The sequence below is a fragment of the Lygodium microphyllum genome, chromosome 23 (assembly GCF_053477565.2).
Source record: "Lygodium microphyllum isolate KBCC chromosome 23, Lygodium_microphyllum_v1.1.10, whole genome shotgun sequence".
In the NCBI taxonomy this organism is placed as follows: domain Eukaryota; kingdom Viridiplantae; phylum Streptophyta; class Polypodiopsida; order Schizaeales; family Lygodiaceae; genus Lygodium; species Lygodium microphyllum.
The window spans coordinates 104,003,063-104,025,027 of NC_141157.1; the positions used below are offsets into that span (position 1 = coordinate 104,003,063).

General features: G+C 37.9%; 1 non-coding gene across 1 annotated transcript; it reads right to left on the reverse strand.

The window, feature by feature from the left end:
• Positions 1–21,034: 21,034 nt before the first annotated feature.
• Positions 21,035–21,299, reverse strand: LOC148016561 (signal recognition particle RNA). Its single transcript, XR_015688216.1, has one exon.
• Between the last annotated feature and the right edge of the window lie 666 nt (positions 21,300–21,965).

Here is a 21,965-nt window from a genome sequence, read left to right on the forward strand (position 1 = left end):
AGAGAGAGTGAACAATGGACTTAATGAGGATACAATAATGGAACATATGGGTTGCATGATGTGATAGAAATATATTGTGACAAAGACTTTAGATAAGGGAAAACATTCAAAGTTTAACAAAAAAGGTTATAGTAAACATGTGGCAAGGGAAAGGAGCTAGGAAACTATGTGAAACATATGTGTGTTGGCACAAAGTAACAAGGTAGTCTATGTAAGTGAGGATAAGATTAAAGATAAGGTTTGTGGATAAGGATCAATAAAGTGGAGGAAAATTGGAGGTAATGTAAAGGCTTGAGCTAGATTAGAAATGAGTGAAGTATATGTGGCATGGATAGCTCAATGTCTAAAGGTGAAGAGAGTGAGGTTGGTTTGAGAAGGGATAGAAAATATGCGTGGCTAGGAAAATGATTATTTGAGGATAAAGTTGGGTGAGATTTAAATATATTGTGTATGGAAGATCACTTTAATGGATAATGGATGGATGGGACACAAATGAGGGTGAAAGAGAAGGGGTTTAAACCTTAATATGGCAAAGGACCAAAGGGGTAGGTAGGTGGATAGAGGAGATAATGTGTGATAAGGATGAAAATAATGATAAAGAGGACAAATATATATATATATCTCTCTCTTAAGGAGAGGTAATACTAAAGAAGATAAGAGTAGGTGAAGATGATAAGGATAGATAAAAAGTAGGTGAACAAGATAAAATGAGTTCGAGATAATGAGGATAAGGTGCATGTGGACAAGGTTAGTTTACCTTGACATGGATTCAAGTCCTATCGATCTACATACAAAGCAATTGATTTTGATTGCATGTAAGAAATTAATCTAAGGAATAATTGAGTAGAAAAAAGTTAGAAGCTAATAATCTAGGCCCTCAAGAGCTTGGTGTGCTCTAATACCATGTAGTGGAACTGATGATGAGAGAAAGAGAGAGAGATAATGAGATAATGGGATAGAGAATGAACCACACACTTGTAATGCACACTTGCTTATACTCTTACATTGCAATAGCTAAGAGTACACACATATATACAATAAAGGTGTGGATATAGTAGGTTCTGTTGGTGAAGTATCCTCCACATGTTTTAGATTCATCTTATCTAGTTCACCTAAATTTCTAGATATTGTATTCCGAGATATTCTCTAAGTAAATGTTCGTATGATAACATTCTAATATTCTAACAAATTGTTACTAAAACAAAAATAGGCTTGAAAGTTAAATGCTTAAGGTCAGATGGAGGGGGAGAATACCTCTCTAATGAGTTAAGTGATTTTTTGAGGTCTCACAAGATAAAGTGATAGTTCAGTTGTAGATATAACCCATAACAAAATGGAGTTGTAGCAATTAAAAACACAAAGACATATTGCAAAGGTCACACTGGCATTGATAGAGATGAAAATAATATGCCCAAGCGTTTTTGGTCTTAGATGGTTCATATTGCTCTCTGCATTATGAACGTCTCTCGTAGCTATAGTGTCAAGGAGAGGACTGAGAGTTGAGATAAAGAAGAGTGGAAGAGAGAAAAGAGGAGAGAGAATGAGTGATAAGGAGAGAGAAATACTAGTTTTTGACACGGTATTAGAGCAGCACCACTAAGAGAGGCTAGTTTTGAAGGTTGAAGTGAAGGTGAAGAAACAAGGTTCAAGCAAGCAAGCAACGAGTAAGAAGCTCTCCCATTCTTCCACTCTTTCTCTTGGATAGTGCCTATGGAGGCACCGGAATCAAGGTAGAGTAAAAATTTCAGATTGCTGTGAGATTTGGTGTGCAAGAAGAGCACTGTATATTCGGCCTTGTTTTAGAGCCGCAAGGTTGTGGACATAAGTTTTAGGGTATACTACAATTTTGATTGTGCCAATTGAAAGTGGGTGCACATATTACATATTTCAAATTTACAATTTTGGAGGTGTTTGTCAAGGAGAAAATATAAGATTTATCTACAAACATGTTGCAGATTATATGTATTGTTGAGCAATCAGTGAAAAAGGTTGCTTGGTGCATTGTTGTGCACTTGTTGAAATGTTACAGAAGACTTGCTTGTTGTTTTATATCATTTTTGTGATAATGGTAGAGAATAGTGAAAATCCCATCATTGAGAAGCTTGACAAGAATAACTACTCTTCATGGAAGTTCCGTGTGACAAAAACTTCACATGCAAATAATAGAATGCGAAAGACAAAAAGGTGATGTATCGGCTATTTTTAATCATTGATAATACTATGCTAGGACATATCAGGAATGCAAAAACTTCACATGAAACTTGGACAATTTTTGAGAACATGGTTTTAGTAAATACAAAGGCACGAAAGATTCAACTCAAGCAAGAGTTGAATACCTTGAAGAAAGGGAATATGTATGTCAATGAGTATGTTTTAAGTGAGGATTATTGATGCTTTAACATTGGTTGATGCAATGCCTAATGACGATGACTTAGTTTCATTTACTTTGAGTGGTTTTAATAATAAGAAGGCTTAAAAATCATTAATCACTTCTGTTTATGTACAAAATGCATTTCCAGATTTTGATGAGCTAGTCTCTCTCATGATTATTGAAGAGATTAATATGCAAGGTGACTCATCTGAAAGAAATGGTGAACAGGTCCAAGCATTTTACTCAAGTTTGAGAAGGGGACATGGTAGATCCTCTTCAAGAGGCTGTGGTATGGGATTTGCTAGTGATAACCAAAAAAATAGGTTAAATAAAAAATTTGGTGAAATGCAGGTTTTAGGAGGCCAAGGAAACTTTAGAGACAAGGGAAGCTCTAGAGGAAGAGGTGGATGGAAGAATAGAGGTTCTCGAAATCCTACTATTTTTTGCAATTATTGAGAAAAAATAAGTCATATTGCAACCCATTGTTATACCAATAAGAATGATATTTGCAGTGGTAAATTGTAGCAAGGAAACTATGCATCGTCTTCATGACATAATGAAGAAAAAAATGAGCATCTGTTTCTTATGAACATATAATGAATGTAGTTATAGGAAAGGGAACACATAATGATGTTTAGTGTCTATTGGCCAAATGGTAGAGCAAGGATTTCAAGTTCAATTCAATACAAGAGGATGTTTTGTGGAAGACTTTAATTATAAGTCGACGTTAGTCGCAAAAGGAAGTAGATTTGGCTGCATGTTCACTTTAGATATTGGAATTACTACAATGAATGCTACTGTGTATGCTAAAGGAAAAGGATTTGTTGCAAAAATTGAAATATGGCATAAATGTATCAGACATGCAAATGTGCAGAGGCTGAAATTAATGGAGTCTAAAGGATTGGTTACATGGTTGCCTTCTTTTAGAGTTGTAGAATTTCATAAAGTGTGTTAAGCATGTCAGTTTGGTAAGAAAGCAAGACAACCCTTTTCTCATGACAGAGAAGTGAGAAAAAATATACTTGATATTGTGCATAATACAAATGTTCGGGGCCTACACAAAATGTATCTCTTGATGGCAGCAAATACTTTGTCATATTTATTGATGACTATTCAAGGAAGATATCGGTATATTTCATGAAGAAAAAGAGTGATGTATTTGTGCACTTCAAATCTTTCAAGCTAACTATTGAAACTAAAACATGCTTGAAAGTTAAGTGCTTCAGATCAGATGGAGGGGGAGAATACCTCTCTAATGAGTTTAGTGGCCTCTTGAGGTCTCATGGGATAAAGAGGCAATTTATTGCAAGTATATCCCATAGCAAAATGGATTTGTAGAAAGAAAAAGCAGGCATATTACAGAAGTTGCATGGGCATTGATGGCTAAAAAGAATATGTCAAATTTTTTATGGTTCAAAGCTGTTCATACAACTGTCTGTATTATAAACATAACTCCCAAAGTTGTAGTTCATGGGATGACCCACACAGAATGCTTTGCTGCCAAGAAGCCCAATATATCATACTTGAAAGTATTTGGATGTATTGCATATATTCATGTGCCAAATGAGCTGTATAAGAAGCTTGATCCAAAGGCTAAAAAATATAATTTTATTGGTTACTCTTTAGAGAAAAAAGGGTATCAATGTTATAATCCTATCACAGGTGAGTTCAGAGGGAGCAGGGATATTATTTTTTATAAGATGAGTAGTTGCTATGCACTTGCTCCTAGTGATGTATTAGATGATAATAATGATCATGATAGCTATGTGCGGAAAGAAAAGCAAGAATCACAAAGTCTTAGTGAACTAAAAACATCATTTGGTACTATAGTTACAGTGAGCCCTTGGACTAGGAGACTAAGGAGTAGCCCCACATCTTCTAGTGAATCTACAAGTGCTGTAGGCAAAGACAAAGAAAAGGAGAAAGTGTTGGATGGTAATGACACATCTACTAGTCATTTGAGATTTGATGGAGATTCTAGTGGTTCTCTCAGAGAGTTTGGATGATGAGCTTGGTATTCCTTTAATCAGGACACCAAGTATACAGAAAGCACATAGTAACGTAAAGGCTCCACAGAGTGATCGAGTGGTACTCAGATGTAGCAGGGTCAGGTACCCTATTAAAAGATTTGATTTTGAAGGTTATGCAGCTTACTATTATGCTTATATGGTAAAGGTAGTTGAGGATATTGAGCTCACTTCTTCTGAGAATGCTATTGGTCATGCTCATTGGGATGCAGCAATGGATGAGGAGATGATTGCATTAGAAGCCACTAAGACTTGGGATTCGGTACCCCTACCTAAGGGCAAGAAAGATATTGGCTATAAGTGGATTTACAAAGTCAAGCATAATATAGATGGTTCAGTTAGTATAAGTATAAGACTAGGCTATTTGCAAAAGGCTATGCTCAAATATATGGCATAGATTATGAAGAGAAGTTCAATCCAGTTCCTAGGATGGCAAATCTTAGATGTGTGATTGCCTTGGCAGTAGCTGAAGGTTAGAGCTTGTAGCAAATGGATGTTAAGAATGCCTTCTTGCATGGTGAATTGCAAGAAGAGTTGTATACAGAGCAACTAGTAGGATATGAGGATTCAGAGCATCCCACATATGTGTGTAAGTTAACGAAGGCACTCTATGGAATGAAGCAAGCACCTAGAGCATGGTATAACAAGATCAGAGAGTATCTTGTAAATATTGGATTTTACATTTTTGATGCTGATAACTCCCTTTATGTCAGAAGGGAAAATGCATGTTTGGTCATCATAGTCATGTATGTGGATGACTTGATTATTACAGGTAACAACGACAATGGGATTGTTGAAGTTAAGGACTTCTTGAAGAAGAAGTTTAAGATGAAGGATTTGACTAAGCTGAGATACTTTCTTGGTATTGAGGTGATTAGATGTGATGATGATATACAGTTATCCCAAAGGCAATATGGCTTGGATATGTTATCCAAGTATGGTACGACAACATGTAAGCCTCTTTCAGTACCGTTGGAGCAAAGTGTGAAGTTGACTGCTGACATTGGGGATGTGATAGAAGATCCTACTATGTTCAGGAGGATAGTAGGGAGTTTGATTTACATGACTATCACAAGGCAAGACTTGAGCTATATTGTTGGCCTTGTCAATCAGTTTATGAAAATGCCTAGAAAGCCTCATTTGGATGCAGTTAGATGCATATTGAGGTACGTGAATTCCACTTTACATTATGGACTTTTTTATGAGGCATGTAAGGATGTACACTTAGATGATACACAGATGAAGATTGGGCTGATAGCATGTCAAACAGGAGATCTACTAGTGGCTTCATGTTTTTTCCTGGTAGTGTAGCAGTTACATGGAGTAGCAAAAAACAACCTACAGCTGCTTTATCGAGTGCCAAAAGGCTAAGTATGGAGGTATTGCTATGGTAGCATGTGAGGTGGTTTGGCTGTAAAAGTTATTAGGTGATTTGGATGTGCAAGGAGATGGTCCAATTGTCATTCACTATGACAACATGAGAATCATAGGGCTAGCTAAGAACCCAATGTTCCATGCTAAGACAAAACACATTGACATGCATTTTGTAGGCCACTTGCCTAATTGAAACTCCTCGTGAGAATGAGGGTTATTTTATTGACTTCCCTAGCTTCATCATGCTTCTCTTTTCCATGTCTTGATGCCTAGAAGTTAAGCATCATCTGCAACCCTATCAAGTTGGTAATTAAAAAGGTCTTTTAGCTTTGAATTGAGAGACCACATCATCTTACCATACTGAATGATATTTTGCAAAATGACCTTTATGTTTTCACCACTTATCATGTAGAAGAAAACAATGATGTACAAAAAGAGTATCATCCAACATTCCTAACATACCTTATGTGAACAAGTATTGTAACTCGATTAGACCACCAGTACATGGGATTATATCTCATTTTGCATCTTAAATGAGTAATTCTTTGCAAAGACAATAACTAAAACAACAATATTAGATGGAAACTGCATCAAGCACTCTTTAAACTACTATACTTGCCATTGAAATATGAAGTTGTGCTATATGAAGCGTGTAATTTCCATGGTGCCCAAACTTGTTTTGTCTCATTAGATTAAATGCCTCCTTAAAATATATCATTGAAACATGATGTACACAGGAACACATATATCACTCCTTCAATTTCTAGACAAAGTAAGGTTTTAATGCCTCAAGGCATCTAAGAGATATTTGTACTTCTAGATGGGCCCTTATTTGCTACAACTAAACCTATGGCATCAAACATTCAAACTCATGAAGTTAGTTTTTCCTTTAAAATTATCATTGGTATTGTGCTAGAACATTTTGGTAGCCTTATGTGGTACTATTTAGCATAGATTTACGAATCCATAGTATCAATTCAATACTTTATAGTAACAAATTAAGGCTTTACGACAAAATTTTGGTACTATGCTAGGAAGTATAAAACAGAACTAGGCATGTTTAATAACCCCTTTCGGTTCTATATAGAACCAATTTGGTACTTTGTCGAAACATTTTGGCACCATTATAGGAAAAATAACAAAGTACTAGACCTAGTTGGTATCCATTTTTGTTTTACATAGATCCAAGTTGGTACTATACTACATAACCAATTTGGCACTTTACACAAGAATTTTTTTTGCTATGTTATGAAATATAATAGAGTACTTCAACCATTTGGTACTATAAAGTACCAATTTTTAACTTCACATAAGTATTTGGTACTATTATAGAAAATATAAGAGTATGGGAGCCCATTGATACCCCTATTTGGTACCATGTTGTACAAATTTGAATCTTTATAGTACTCTTTTGGTACGGTTTTAGGGAATGTACTAGAGTACTAGATCTTTTTTATAATGTATAGTAGCAATTTGGTACTTCACATAAGATTTTGGTATTTTATAGTACCCTTTTGGTACTATACTAGGGAATGCAATATAATACTATATATTTTGGTACTATATATTTTACTCTTCACTTTACATTTTCTACATCTTGTCAAATCTTCTCCATGATGTGTCATGTGGTTCATAGCCCTTATTCCAAAAACTAGTCCCCATCACTAGCTAACTTCCTTGGCGGGTGCACCCCTAAAAAATCATCTATATTGCATGCATTCAAAGGATATTAAGAAATACACTTTCTTTACATGCGATAAGGTCATAAAATGACTCCTTTTACTTTACTAAACTCGCGATATTTTTTCAGATTATAATTTAAAAACCCAATTTGTAAATATAATCTTGTAAATTTTACTAAATAAAATATAATTTCCTTTTAACTCACATGGTATCTTACATGTTCTATAAGGTGGACTACCTAGGGTGACTTCATCTTGTTGAGGCTCCTAAGAAGAGGAGAACATTTCAATAAAAGTAGAGCTTCTCACTCGTTCCATCATCAAGTTCTTTCTTTTGTTCTTAGTTCCACATGCATCCACTTTCCTTGTTGAGACATTTGTGAAGATCTTCACATTCATGTTCCTGATGTCCACACTAAAGTCTCGTTAGGACACATTGTCAACCTCTTAATTCCACATCTACTACAATCTCCAGAACAAGCATTTTTAAATATGGTATTTTGGATCACAAGGCTTTGTGCATATAAGTGATTCCAACATATTTGACCCAAATTTTAAATGCCATCCAAAGGTTTGGATTCCTCTTGAACAAGGTGCGTAATGGGACCCTAACATTGGTGGAGGCTAGGGTTGCAATTATGCTGGGATATATTTCTTGGAATTGGAAGTTATTGGTCCTCACTATGTGATTATGAGGTTTTAAGGATATGCTTCAAAGTTCTTATTGAAAAAGTGGTTCAGAAGTACTTTTCCAAATGCATGGGAATCAATGGGGATTTATAAAGGTATTGTATTGGCTAAACCAAGCACATTCATGTCATCCACTACTTTCTCTTCTTGCTATTCTACTTGGGCCTTCCTAATCTAGTGCTTTACTTTCTCGATCTTGGCTAGTTGTCACTCTAGATCAGCATATTCACCAACTTTGATTATGGTGGCCTTTTATGTGTGGAGTGCAATAAGGGCACTTTGCACACTAAAAGAAAGTATTTATCTCACAAACTCTTCAACTTGATTTCACCACACTTCTCTTTCTGAACTCTACTAATCTCAAACATGAGCAAGTTGAAGCAAATCAAGTACCAATTGTTGGAATTAATCTCAAATCAAGAATTCTTCTTTTTAAGGGTTCACCATATCATTTTCAGCACTTTTGAAGAGGAAAATATTATTCAATAATGTTTTCTGAGAATTGGGACAGTCTCATGTAAGTTGTAATATCTTCTTATGATGGATTAGGTAAATCTATCTTCTCAGGATTGCATGAAGTAAAATTAGCCTAAGTGGATAATTTATTAAAAGGAGAAGTAATAAGCCATACAAGTGGTTAGGGTGCCCAACCTTTATTGAAAACACTACCCCTAACCATAATGTATAAAAGCCGAAATTAAAGGGAAGCGCTCATTATTATATGAAATTTGTGAGATTTAACTTCCTCCTTTCCTTGGTTCCATTGCAACTATGTGAGTGATAAGGCATGAGGGACTTGGAGACTAAAACACTCTTAACATCCATCCTTCTCTTACTCTTCTTCCTCTTCTCTTTTTTATGTTCCATGCCTAAGAAAGTACAATAGTTGCAAAGGGCACCCTCAAGGAGCATGTGACCATCCACTTTACATTTTAGGAATGGACTACAAAGAGAACATATTGGAGAGGTGTGTCTACTACAACCTGTTGAGTCATTGAAATTTCTCTCTTATATGAGCATCATGAGAGGATAATATACTGATTTAGAACTTAGAGTAGAGCGACAATGTGGGAGATATTATCTTTAATGAGTAAGGTCTTCATCCAAGTCCCATCATTGAATACTCCTAGAGTCCAAAGTTTGCAATGATGGTGCACATATTTTGCAATTACCTTAATCAGGAGAAGGTAGATACAATCTAGTATCTATAGAGATCGTGCTCTTTAGATTGACTATGATTGTGGAGATTCATTACATGCAAACGAGCAAACAAAGATATTCTTGATAGCCAAATAATTGGACATAGATAAAGTAGGGGATGGCCCCTTCAGCTTTATAGAGTTGTTTGGCTTAGTGTGCAAGGTAGAAAACCTTACCACTAACTCAAAAACAAGCACAACCATTTGGGATGTGCTCATGTAAAATGATATCGCAAACATTTGGGATGTGCTTAGGTAAAATGATGCTACCTATGAGAATGGGTATCACACTCAAAATTAGGAGAAAACAAAGATCTGCTTAATGGCCAAATAATTGGACATGTATAGAGTAGGGGGTGGCCCCTACAGCTTTATAGAGTAGGTTGAATTAGTGTGCAAGGAAAAAACCTTACCACTAACTCAAAAAAGAAAATCATAAACCTTTAGAATGTGCTTTAGTAAAACAAAAGTCATATTGTTCACAAGGTTAGATAGTAATGAGAAGCCCAAAATTTTCAATCTAAAAAACCTCTTCATAATGCGCTTTACAAAGGTCATGGGTACAAGGAAAATCTTATTATATGGCTGATGAATCTTGAGCAACAAGAGGAGAAGAATGAGAGAGATTTTGTTTCAAAAATCCAAAGCATGCACAAAGGGATTCTTTTAGGAGAAAGACACAACTCCAAGGCTATCAAAAAAGCTATTGTCAAGAATATCCAAGACAAAAGAGTTTCTAAGGAAATTCCAAGTAATTCACAATTAAATAGATCCAACATCAATTAAACCCTTGATGAAGCAATATAAATCAATGATCTTCATAGGAAAAGGAATAGGGACAAGAAGGGGATAATCAATCAAACTTGATAAGACTTTAAAACAACCATTAAATTATTAACAAAACGTAGAACATGTGCACTACGAAAGTGATAATTTGTCATTAGAGTACCCTAGTACTACTCAAGCATGGAAAATTTGTTGCTAACAATTTATGCATGAAAGCGCATACTACCAAGCCACAAGAAGATTCCTTCATTTTACACAATTTCTAGATCTAGGATATTGAGAAAAATCAAGGTCCATACTACTAAAGAGCACAAGAACATGCAATATCTATGCCACTAAAGTAAAAGCCAATGGCCCATAGAGTAAACATTAATCCATAAAGAATACTAAGACATCTAGCACCATTTGTGACTCACCCTCAATGATGCTCCTATACATTACATCCCATAGAAGAAGAGGAGTACACAACCCATACATCATGTATGATGAAGAGGGAAATGTTGTTCTCTTGGACTATCACCCAATTCTTATGACAATGCTAGGATATGGTCAAGGGAGAGAAACAACCTAGCCCCTTTGAAACCATCAAGTGCTACAATTTCGAGTGACTAGATCATGTTCCCACTAAATATCCACAAAGATTAGATCCTCCTATGGATAACCAATGGTGCACCACAATACTCTTTACCTCACAATTGGGTATGGATATGCATGTAATTGCAAGCTGCTCCATTTTCACTACTCGCCCACTTTTTGTAGGTGGCATCCCAAGCATAAGTGATACTAGTATAATAGGTTTGTAGGCTAGTTAGTGCTTGTGTAAAGACTTGGCTTCATTACTACTTGATGCATATGCAATCATTGATGCCTATATGGATATGATTTTGCTCCCATATGATATGGAAAATACTCTGAGATTGATGAACCAAATCTTCCAAAAAAATTCCCACTTCTAAGCAGCAATGAGCACATCATGTTTGGCTTGAATGAGCTCACCAAGTCTTGCATTGGCTCTCACTGTGTATCTTAGATGCAATTGTCATGCAGATCATGAACTGAAAATCATCAAAAGATGCATGGGACATCTTGATGCATTATTATGGCACCACTAGTGCATGAAAAATTTAGCTGAAACAAAAGTTTAATACTATGGATAGAAAAGGATAGTCAATACAGGAGTATGTCATAGAGATCAAGATTATTGTTGATCAATTAACTTCTATTGGAGATGAAGTAGAGGATGAGGACTTGGTTGAAGTTACTCTAAATGGTCTTGGACATGAGTATAAGTTGTTTGATATATCTATATCATTGTGGTAAGAGATGAGTGATTTCAATGAGTTGATGTCATTGCTTCTTCACAAAGAGATCTTCTATTCAAATCAAAGAGGCCAAGGTAGCCATGGAATAGGGTCCTCTCACAGTCAAGTAACTAACCAAAATGCATATCAGAAAGTGAATACTTAGCATGTGAAAAATAGTAGAGGTGGTGGATACTTCCAAGCAAGGGGGAGATCCAACTCTAGAGGTGGAGGTTCATTGGAATCTCAGAATACAAATAAGCAATCCAATAAGGACAAGGATTGTCACTACTATGGTAAATATGGCCATATTACTAGGAATTGCTAGAAGAAACAACCAATTTAGAAAATTGGAGATAAGCAATATGATCATTACGCCTCATCTAGCCATGTTGATGATGGTATCTAGCCATGTTGATGATGGTAGTGTTTACAGAATGTTTGATATGGCCTATGTATGGGGAGAGAAATAAAAAGGGGTATAGATAAAGACAGGGATATGGAGAGAAAAGGAATGGATAAAGAGATATAGAGGGAGGCAAACAAATAAAAGGAAAGGGAGAGAAAGAGGATTAGAGATTTTAAAAAAGGAAGATCATAAATGAGGGAAACAAAAACCTGTTGCTTGTCATAATGTAGACCAAATAAAAAACAATGATGGTTGTGATGTCCAAGATCGTGAGGCATATCTTAATCATCATGTCCCATGTCCTTGCTCTCAATGCAAGCTAGCAATCAGATGAAAGAATTGCTTGTCTATAGAACATGCACGACGATTCGGTGAGTTCCAATCAGAGATCATTGATCAGGCGATCTCAAACTTTGAGCGAATGGTAAGAAAAGTGTGTATCCATCATGCCTTACATTCACAAACTAATTGAATATCATATACAAAAACATTAGACGTGCTCATAAAATTTATACAGGGGGAGGTGATGCCTCATCTCGAGGAGGAATGTACCTACTGCAAGCCAATTAGAAGAGTTAGTGGGCATGCGATGGATGGAGTGCGTGAGCCAATCCACCAGTTGGAAGGCACAATTCAGTCTACACCCTTGGTACCAAAGGAGATAGTTAGCCTTTCGGACCTTCCTCCAATCTTGGATTTTGAAATGGAGGCAATGATCAATGCATTGATGCCTATGGATGCTGAGTCATCTAATCCGCTGAGAGAGGAAGTGTCCATACCATTATATGATGGGTGCTGAGTATCTCACCTGAAGATGCCCGCCCATCTTCTTTCTCTAAAGATGACACACTATCAGGGCTAAAATCCCATGATTGGCATAAGATATGTCAGGCTTGTACTGGCCTTGATTGTAAGTGGCTTGCATATTTTGCTATTTAGTATCTAGTTACGTTCGCAATGCTTCTTCATTTGTGGTAGTTTGTATTACCAATCACGATCACGGGATGCCTCACTCCAAAAATACACCGAGGTTGTGGAATTTAGTACAATGGATCTCACAGAAGGAGATCAAGCTATCCTCTATTGAATCTCCAAGAGAGGAACCAGTGGAGATGGTCTATCTCTTTGAGAAGTACCTACCCACTAGCATGCTCATGATACAAACTCACCTCATGGTACATCTTGTAGATGAAGTGGAGATTGCGGGACCCATCCATATATGCGATGGATGTTCTTCTTGGAGCGCTTCATGAAAAACCTAAAAGGTTTTGTGTGACAATGAGCTTGGCCAAAAGGTAGCATGGCTGAAGGTTGTGGCTGGTGTTGGAGGCGTTAGTGCATATTTCACAATGGCTACCAAAAGTGGATTCAATCAATAGTGTGCTATGATTGTTGAAGGACAATGATAGACTGAGTGAAGATGTGGTGGTTGAAAATGGAGTAGGAAAAAGTATGGATGTTGCAATGGAGGAGAAAGTGAATCATTTTTGTATGTTGCATCATGCATCCATGGGTGCTACTTCAAGAGATACTACCCCCATGGGTACACCAGATGTACAAGGGTCTCCTAGTTATGCCTAGGAGTGCAGTTATAGCTGGAAGAGAACACACCTTAGACATACCTCAGAGGGGTTTAGATACCTTGTAGATGATAAAACAGGTGGTGTGATCATGAATGATGAGGGGAGGAGGGTGATGTCTCTCATGAGAGAGTTGTGCTAACAAGTTTTTAGGCACAATGTCTTGGATCATTGAAAGAATATACTCGAGGGGAGCTAGGGCTATATAGTGGCATCCTTACACATGGAGTTTGTGGTATGTATCGTGACAAAGAGATTTTCCGCTGGGTGGATGATGGAATGTATGCATGTATACATATCACATAAACGATTGGACACACGTAAGAGATTAAAAGTGGTGTCTCAAAGCTTGAGTGGCTAGATGAAGATGATTGGAAGAGACTCAGGGAGGAGGCTATAGATTCTCCAAGACATTGGCGACAGGCAACAGAAGCAATAGGCAACAACAAGGGCAGGATTGGAGATGGGGATCGTGCATCATTTGGGGAGTAACGGCCACAGGACTTATCTGGAGGACTTTGTAAGTTTTTCTTTTGTTTTTCTCGCTTTCTTATTTGCAATATCACTTGTTCTAACAATCATATTTCTAACCACTTATTCCATTTTCTTTGCAGCACTACATCACAAATCGAAATCCCACCGACTTGGAGACTTGATATGTAGAGAGACACGGTCTCACTACACTCATCAATAGATTGTATGCATGTGGCAGCCCAGTAAGTCAATTATCTTTCTTGTTTGTAGTTACTAATTTTTTCTTAAATGCATTATGTATGGTCGACTGATGTGTAGTTGTTTATTTTCTAGAGTCTGTTTGATGCTCCTTTGTGTCTAGTTGAGCTTTCTGATGGTGAGGATTTGTATCTCATGCTTAGAGTTCGTTAGATGCTCCTTTGCGTTGAGATGAGCTTTTTGATGGCGAGGATCTATAGCTTATGCTTGGATTTGTGGAGCACACACCTTCTTCTTCTTTGGTCTTATGATCTATGCATGAATCTTCCATGTACTATTTCTTAGATAAACTTATTATCCTTTGTATCTTACAATAATTACAAATAGAATTTCATGTTAGTTGTGGCTCTCTTCTCTCTCCATGGTTCCATGTAATCTCATGAGTTTTGATCAGCGGTCTTGTACTTATTCTATGTATCACTCTCGTGGGTTCAAGTACATTTTGCGCTCATCTTGATGACCATTGGTGCTATATGTGGTAGGGTAGCTTGCTGTCCTAGCACAGTTTTTTTTCCTTTGTAACCATTGCTAATTTCTCTACATGTATCACTATTGCTACCACAATTCACGTCGCAAACCATTGCTATATGCATTCCTATTTGCGTTACTTTTGAGATGCAAATAGTGACACATATAGTGATGGTTTCTGTGATGATTTTGTAGAGAGGCTTTTACCGATGATTTTAGCGACGATGGGGGAAATTTATTTAATGAACATTTGTATCACTTTGAACGTCGGTATGACGCCTGTATCTTGTAGTGATACTAGCGTCTAGGGTGAACAAATGACATGTCTTTTGCCTCAAGCTATCACCTTATAACCATTTCCAAACTCTTTAATAAAACATCCATGCTTATTGAACCAAAATTGTAGACTTTGCCTTGCCATTTGCCCAACTGATAGCAAATTCTTAGTAATTTAAGGAACATGTAGGACATCATGTAAATTCTTCTTCTAACCATCATGTATAACCAAAGGAACTACACCCTTATGCTTAATATTATGTGATTGGAGACCCCTTAATTAACATACCATACATCATCTGACTTATGGTCCTTAGTGGCATTACTTTGGGCTGATTTCAATGAGTTGATGTCATTGCTTGTTCAAAAAGAGGTCAAGCTTGGATTAGCTATTGGATCAAGTAGCTCAAAAAGTTGAGATGCGGTCTTCTATTCAAATCAAAGAGGCCATGGTAGCAATGGTATAGTGTCCTCTCATGGTCAGGGGACTAACCAAAATGCATATCAGAATGTGAATACTTAGTATGTGCACAATAGTAGAGGTGGTGGATACCTCCAAGCAACAAGGGGGAGATCCAACTCTAGAGGTAGAGGTTCATTGCAATCTCAGAATATGAATAAGCTGTCCAATAAGGACAAGGACTATCACTATTGTGGTAAATATGGAAAATTTACTAAGAATGGCTAGCAGAAACAAGAAAATTAAAAAACTAGAGGTAAGCAATATGATCATTATGCATCATCTAGCAATGTTGATGATTGTAGTGTTGATTGAATGTTTGGTATGGCCTATGTTCGGAATAATTGCACTAAGGAGACCATAAGTCAGATGATGTATGGTACATTAACTAAGGGGCCTCCAATCACACAATGTTAAGCATAAGGATGTAGTTCCATTGGTTATACATGATGGTTAGAAGAAGAATTTGCATGATGTCCTACATGTTCTTCAATTATTAAGGATTTGCTATCAATTAGGCAAATGGCATAGCAAAATCTACAATTTTGGTTCAATAAACATGGATGTTTTATTGAAGAGTTTGGAAATGGTTGTAAGCTGATAGCTTGAGAAAAAAGGCATGTTATTTGTTTAGCCTAGATGCTAATATTCCATAGCTAAGAGTAGATAGTGTACAATTAGAGATATTGAGATTTGGTATAAGCGCATTGGACATATCAATGTCCAAAGGTTGTATACTATGCAAAAGAAGCAATTGTATAGGCTTGCCAAAGTTTGCCTACTCGGATTTAGGTCATGTTTGATGCATGTCAGTTTGCTAAGTAGTCTTGATTTCTATTCATGAAGAATATTCTCAAAACAAATCTAGACCATTGTTCTTGATCCATTTAGATGTTTGGGGACTAGCCCATAATGTTTCTCTTGGTGGATCCCAATATTATGTCACATTCATTGGTAATTTCAACAGATATACATGGGTGTATATCTTGAAGTAGAAGGATGAAGTACTTGTTTTTGATTATTTTAAGCAATAGGTTGAGAAGGAATTAGACTATTCTATCTCTTGTTTACACATGCACTTTATTATTGGGTTGAAGCCATAATGATAACTATGTATATGCTAAATCTAACTCCTATAACAAGGATTCATGACATGATACCTTATCAAAAATTGTATGGACACAAGCTGCGGATGTTAACTATCTTAAAGGCTTTGGCTGCATTGCACATTCTAGATGAAAAGAGAAAAAAGTTAGATCCTAAGGCATAAAAATGTGTGTTTATTGGCTATGCTCAGGAACAGAAAGCTTAAAAATGCTTTGATCCATCTACATGGGAATCTATCAGCAACAAAGATGTCATACTTGATGAGTTGGCTTTGTGGTAAGGTTCCTTTGCTATTGTTCCCTATAATCAGTCTTCAAGTCATGTATCTATTGCTATTCAACATCATAGTACTAATATGTTTGGACCTACAAGTGACATATCTTCAAGTGTTTCTCCTTGGAGTGGTAGATTACACAGTCATGCATCACCATCCACTGATAGTGCTATGTCAATGAGGGAGAGAAGTGAAGCAAAAGGCAAAGGCAAAGAGAATGTTCTTGATGATGCTACTAGGATGTTGACTTCAAGATATGACTCAGCTAACATCTTGGATAGTGAATTTGGAATTTCATCCATTTATACCTTGAAGTTAAGGAGAATATATATGTCCTTCCTCATGAGGAGAGAGGGGAGTCAAATAGTCCACCTCTGTTCAAAACATCAAAGAGGGTGAGATACCCTACTGGCATGCTTATATATAGTGGATTTTCAACAATGCATTATGCATATATGACAACATTCATGGAACATTGATAGCCTACTACATTCAGTGAGGTTGTTGTGGACAAAAATTGGTGATATAAGATAATGGATGAGGATATGAATGCACCAATTCAAAATAGACTTGGGAATTAGTAGCACTACATGATGGTAAGAAGTCAATAGGTTATAAATGGGTCTATAACGTTAAGTATAAGTCAGATGCCACCATTGAAGGGTATAAAGCTAGGCTAGTGGCAAAAGGATATCACAACAATATGCCCTAGATCATGAAGAGACATTTAGCCCCATTGTCAAAATGGCAACCATCACAATAGTTATTGCATTGGCTGCAACAAAGGGCTGGAAATTACACCAAATGGATGTTAAGAATGCATTTTTTTAATGGAGGCCTGGCAGAAGAGGTGTTTACGGATCAGCAAGAAGGGAATGTCCACACCCTCAATATCCGTACTATGTATGCAAACTGAAAAAGGCACTTTATGGGCTGAAATATGGTCCAAGAACTTGGCATGCATGGATTAGTACTTACTTGTAGAGCCTTGGATTTGTAGTTGGAAAGGCTTATCATAATCTGTTTCCTAACAAAACAAATGCAAGTCTTGTGATACTAGTGATCTATCTAGAAGTCTTGTGATACTAGTGATCTATGTAGATGATCTAATCATTATAGGGGATGATAACATTGAGGTACACAATGTTATGGCCATGTGGGTGGACTCTCATATAGAATAAATTGGTTATATATCTTTCGGTGTATGTGTGTTTGAAATGTTTTGTGCTCTGTTTTTTTCTATAATTACTTGGCCTTTGAAATCTCTAAATTATTTCAATCAAGTTATATATATATATCTACTTTTCTTCAATGCAAACGAATATTAATAGATAAATTAGGTATGAAACAACGTGTTACACTGAGTGATATGGAATAATGGGAGACTATGAGGGTTCTTGGCCCTCTCTATTGACGGCTCCACACTGTGTCATTTTCTCTCCGTCTCTTTGAAAAAATGATCAGTTTTAGGATAACAGTTTGGATAGAGCAATACAAATATCCAAGAACGAGAAGATGCCAAAAATGCTCAAAAGATGCTTGCAAATCTACTAACAAGACCCTTTAATGCTCTAAGTGTACTAACTCCAAATATCTACTAGTGGTATGTGCAGTAAAGTAATGATGTCATGGCATTTGCAAGGCTTCCACTCATGATATAGAGGTGTGCATATATGCATGCAACCAACTGGCTTAGGGAGGTAACTAACAAGGAACTAGGGTGAATGGCATCACATATTGGAACTCATCAAGGACATTTCTGGTGGTTGCACCCACAATTCCATATGATCAATAAGATTAGCCTTCAATTAGACTACGGGAGGAGATAGAGATTAAGGAAGAGGTAGTTGAGAACCTCATTGATCCTAGAACAAAACCTACTTCTTTTGTATGCAGCAAGAAGGACATTGGTGGCATGGATTTCCAAAAGCAATGGGGTGATAAAGGCAAGGCTCCTATGCATTCGGTGAAGGTGGTTGAAATTGAGGAGTTACCCGACCCCACAGTCAATGTTATTACCAAATCTAGGAAGAGAGTGAAGAAAGAACTAGTAGAAATCCTACTAGAGTTCTCTAGGCCATGCAAGAAGCCATTCGACATTAGCCTACAAAAGTGGTCAACGATAAAACTAGTGGTGATGTTGGACTTGGGTCAGTTTTGGAAAAGGTTCCAATGTGCACAGAGACAAAGAATGTAACACCATAGGCTTTAGTAGAGATACCTAATCTAGAAGTTCATATGCAAGATGCACCAGCAAAAGGAAATGCCATCCTACCACCTTACTATATCAACCTTCTTTAACCTATGACCACTTACACTAAATTCTTTAACCTATGACTTTGGCCCCTTTAATGTCAAAGGTGGAGACCTCAATAGCAACAACAACAGAAGATGTGGTATAGAAGGCACATGACCACCGTTGTTTGACTTAACTACTCTAGTTACCTTTGTTCAATCTCAAGGTCAGATTATCAAAAATATTTTACTAGATAGTGGCTTGAGAGTCAATATTATCGCCAGTTGTCACGAGTTTGGCCTCATGGATGGGAGCCAAAACCTTGGTTTTGATCCATATAGCAAATCCATAGCATGCAATAGGTATGACCCTTGGGTGTACTTCTCTCTTTGGTGATAGAAGTAGCCATTATTTATTTTCTAGTATCCTTTATGATGTTAAATATGGTAACGGAGGGAGAAGATTGCTACCTTCTTTTAGGCTACCCTTGGCAGCTCTGGAAAGCTCGAGTTAGTCACAATGGGCATGTAGGCCATCTGATGGCATCAAGATAAGATCAAATTTTCTCTAACTAAGATTCCTTCCCCACCGCTCCTAGTAACCAATGAAATTGTGATTTATAGTGATCTCTTACAATTTGGGAAATGATATATTGATAAGTAAGTAGATCGTGATCTACCATGTAAAATAGCAGATCCTTCCAACCCAACTCCAGCTAATGCTATGGAGCGTTGGGAAGTAGTTTCATTAGCGGCTTCTTGATTTTATCAACATTGAATATCTTTACAATGAGATTCAATTCCTATCCACGTGCAACAATACTAGATGAATGTGCACACAAAGCTTGCGAGTTCGCGCTGCACCTTCAACTCTACCCCCTATGCTACCAATCAAGGACTTAGCTATCAAGTGGGAGGACAAGTCATAGAGCGAGAAGTTGGCAGAGGAGAATGTCACTACGGATAGTGATGAACATATCGTATTGGCTTCGGAAAGATGGAGGATGTATTCATATTACAACCAGGTGGTTCATCTCAACATCCTACCTTGGAGCTGTTGAAGGAATACTGTTAGGTGTTGGAATAGTAGAATGCGGCTTTGAACGAGTGGGCACAATCTTGTAGAATGATGTGCTCTGCTACCATGCCAATTTTGAAGCTAAGATAAAATCTTTGTGGGATGAAACTCCTGAAATCGTGTAGGATACGCTTCCCTACCATGATGCATGTTGCTCCCCTTACACTTTTCACTTTAGAGCTCACACCTACAAGTTTCCCCCAATAGGAGAAGACTTGCACTCAACAAGATGATGTCAAGGAGTAGCACCAACAGAAGCCACCCGAGTCCTTTAACGATAAGGAGACCACTTCCAAGGATCCCAACAAGTCTACTCTAGTGTAATGAGATCGCCCGTCTACCTTAGATATCCGAATGATGCAGGCCCAATAGGACACAAAGCTGACAAAAAGTTACGTAGAGTGAACTTAGGATGAGGTACAAGTTATGCAATCGGAATGGACAATTAATCCAATGCAAACATGGTTGTTTCCTGAGGCCAATATCCTATAGAAGTTTTCAAGAGGATTGGGACCTCCTTTAGTAGTTGATGATGGAACTAGGTTCATCAAGGCATTGGCGATGGAACCGATTTATTATAACATTCAGTAGCCTTCACTTTGGGTATGGATGAGGACTTATAAGGAGATGAAGCATGACAAATATCGTCATTGTCGGGCTCTCTTGCCTCCACCTTTTGTTAGGCCGCGGCTTATGGACGGCCTCTAAGTACCGCCCCTTAGAATCCTTCAATGTCTCCAGCTCTGAACCTTACAACATGAGTGGTGTTCCTTCTGCCAGCATATCTGGTTTTGGTCGCGGTCACTTGAGATAAGCTCGTGGTAGCCGATTCTGGTGACAACAAAGAAGATGACGGGACTGCGGGTCCACGTCCACCACATGTGCCATCTATTTGGGTGCCAAGAAAACTAATTATTGGTGTCTATCGAGATCCGCAAAATTTTGAGGGTTTGTCGCCGGGGACTGAGAGGAGGCCGAAGGTTGGCCCGCAGACAAAGGTGGCGTTATCCCTCCACCGTCTAGAGCGAGGGGTAGCGTTGCTCCGTTTCCGGCCTCACGCGGTCCCCCCTCCTTCAAGGACGGAGAGATGCCAGTTCCCTCCGGGCGGCTACGATCTCGTCCACTCGAGACTTGGAAACGGGCGCCGCTGCGAAGGGCCGCATCCAAGAACGGCCTCGCGTCCCAGTACAACATACCAGCCGTCGACATCCGCCCAACCGTACATTCCCCCCTCCTCGGGTTACAGGCGTCATAATACACCCAGGAACGAGAGCATTGAAGGCCGCCGGCTGCCGCAATGTAAACCGTACCTGTCGTGCCAAGCTTCGCATGTGGGAGATGAAAGCCCTCTTGCCCGCGCCCCGATCCAGAGTCCCGAGTGACACACCTCCACACACAGTGACCTCGATCATGTGTTGACGCTTTCGAGTTCTCTAGACTCTCACACTCTAGAGCCGCCGTCCTGCCTCCTTTGAAATCCGGAGCTTCAGCAAAGATCCAGGCTAACTCAGGAAGAATGCATTAGAAGATCGTTCCCTTGGATTTTGGACGGCCTTTTCCTTTTCGACGTACGGTATATGCAGAGTATTAAAAACAGCTCTACTTCGAAGTTATATATGACACATACTTATGCATGGATGCTAGAATCGTTATGAACACTACACAGCGCTAGTTGTATGAGCTTTGGTGCATGAACACTAGTACTGTGCTCAGCATACTAGTCCACATATTATTCCCCGGTTATCTCCATGTTGGGAAATCCCTTAAGCCCATTTACATTATTGAGGACCTTACTATGGAGGATAAGGAACAATTGCTTAACTTGTTGGAGGAATACAGAGATGTTTTTGCCTCAACCTTAAGGGTATTTCCTTGCAAGTTCTCACCCACAAGATTCCTCTAAGGGATGGTACCAA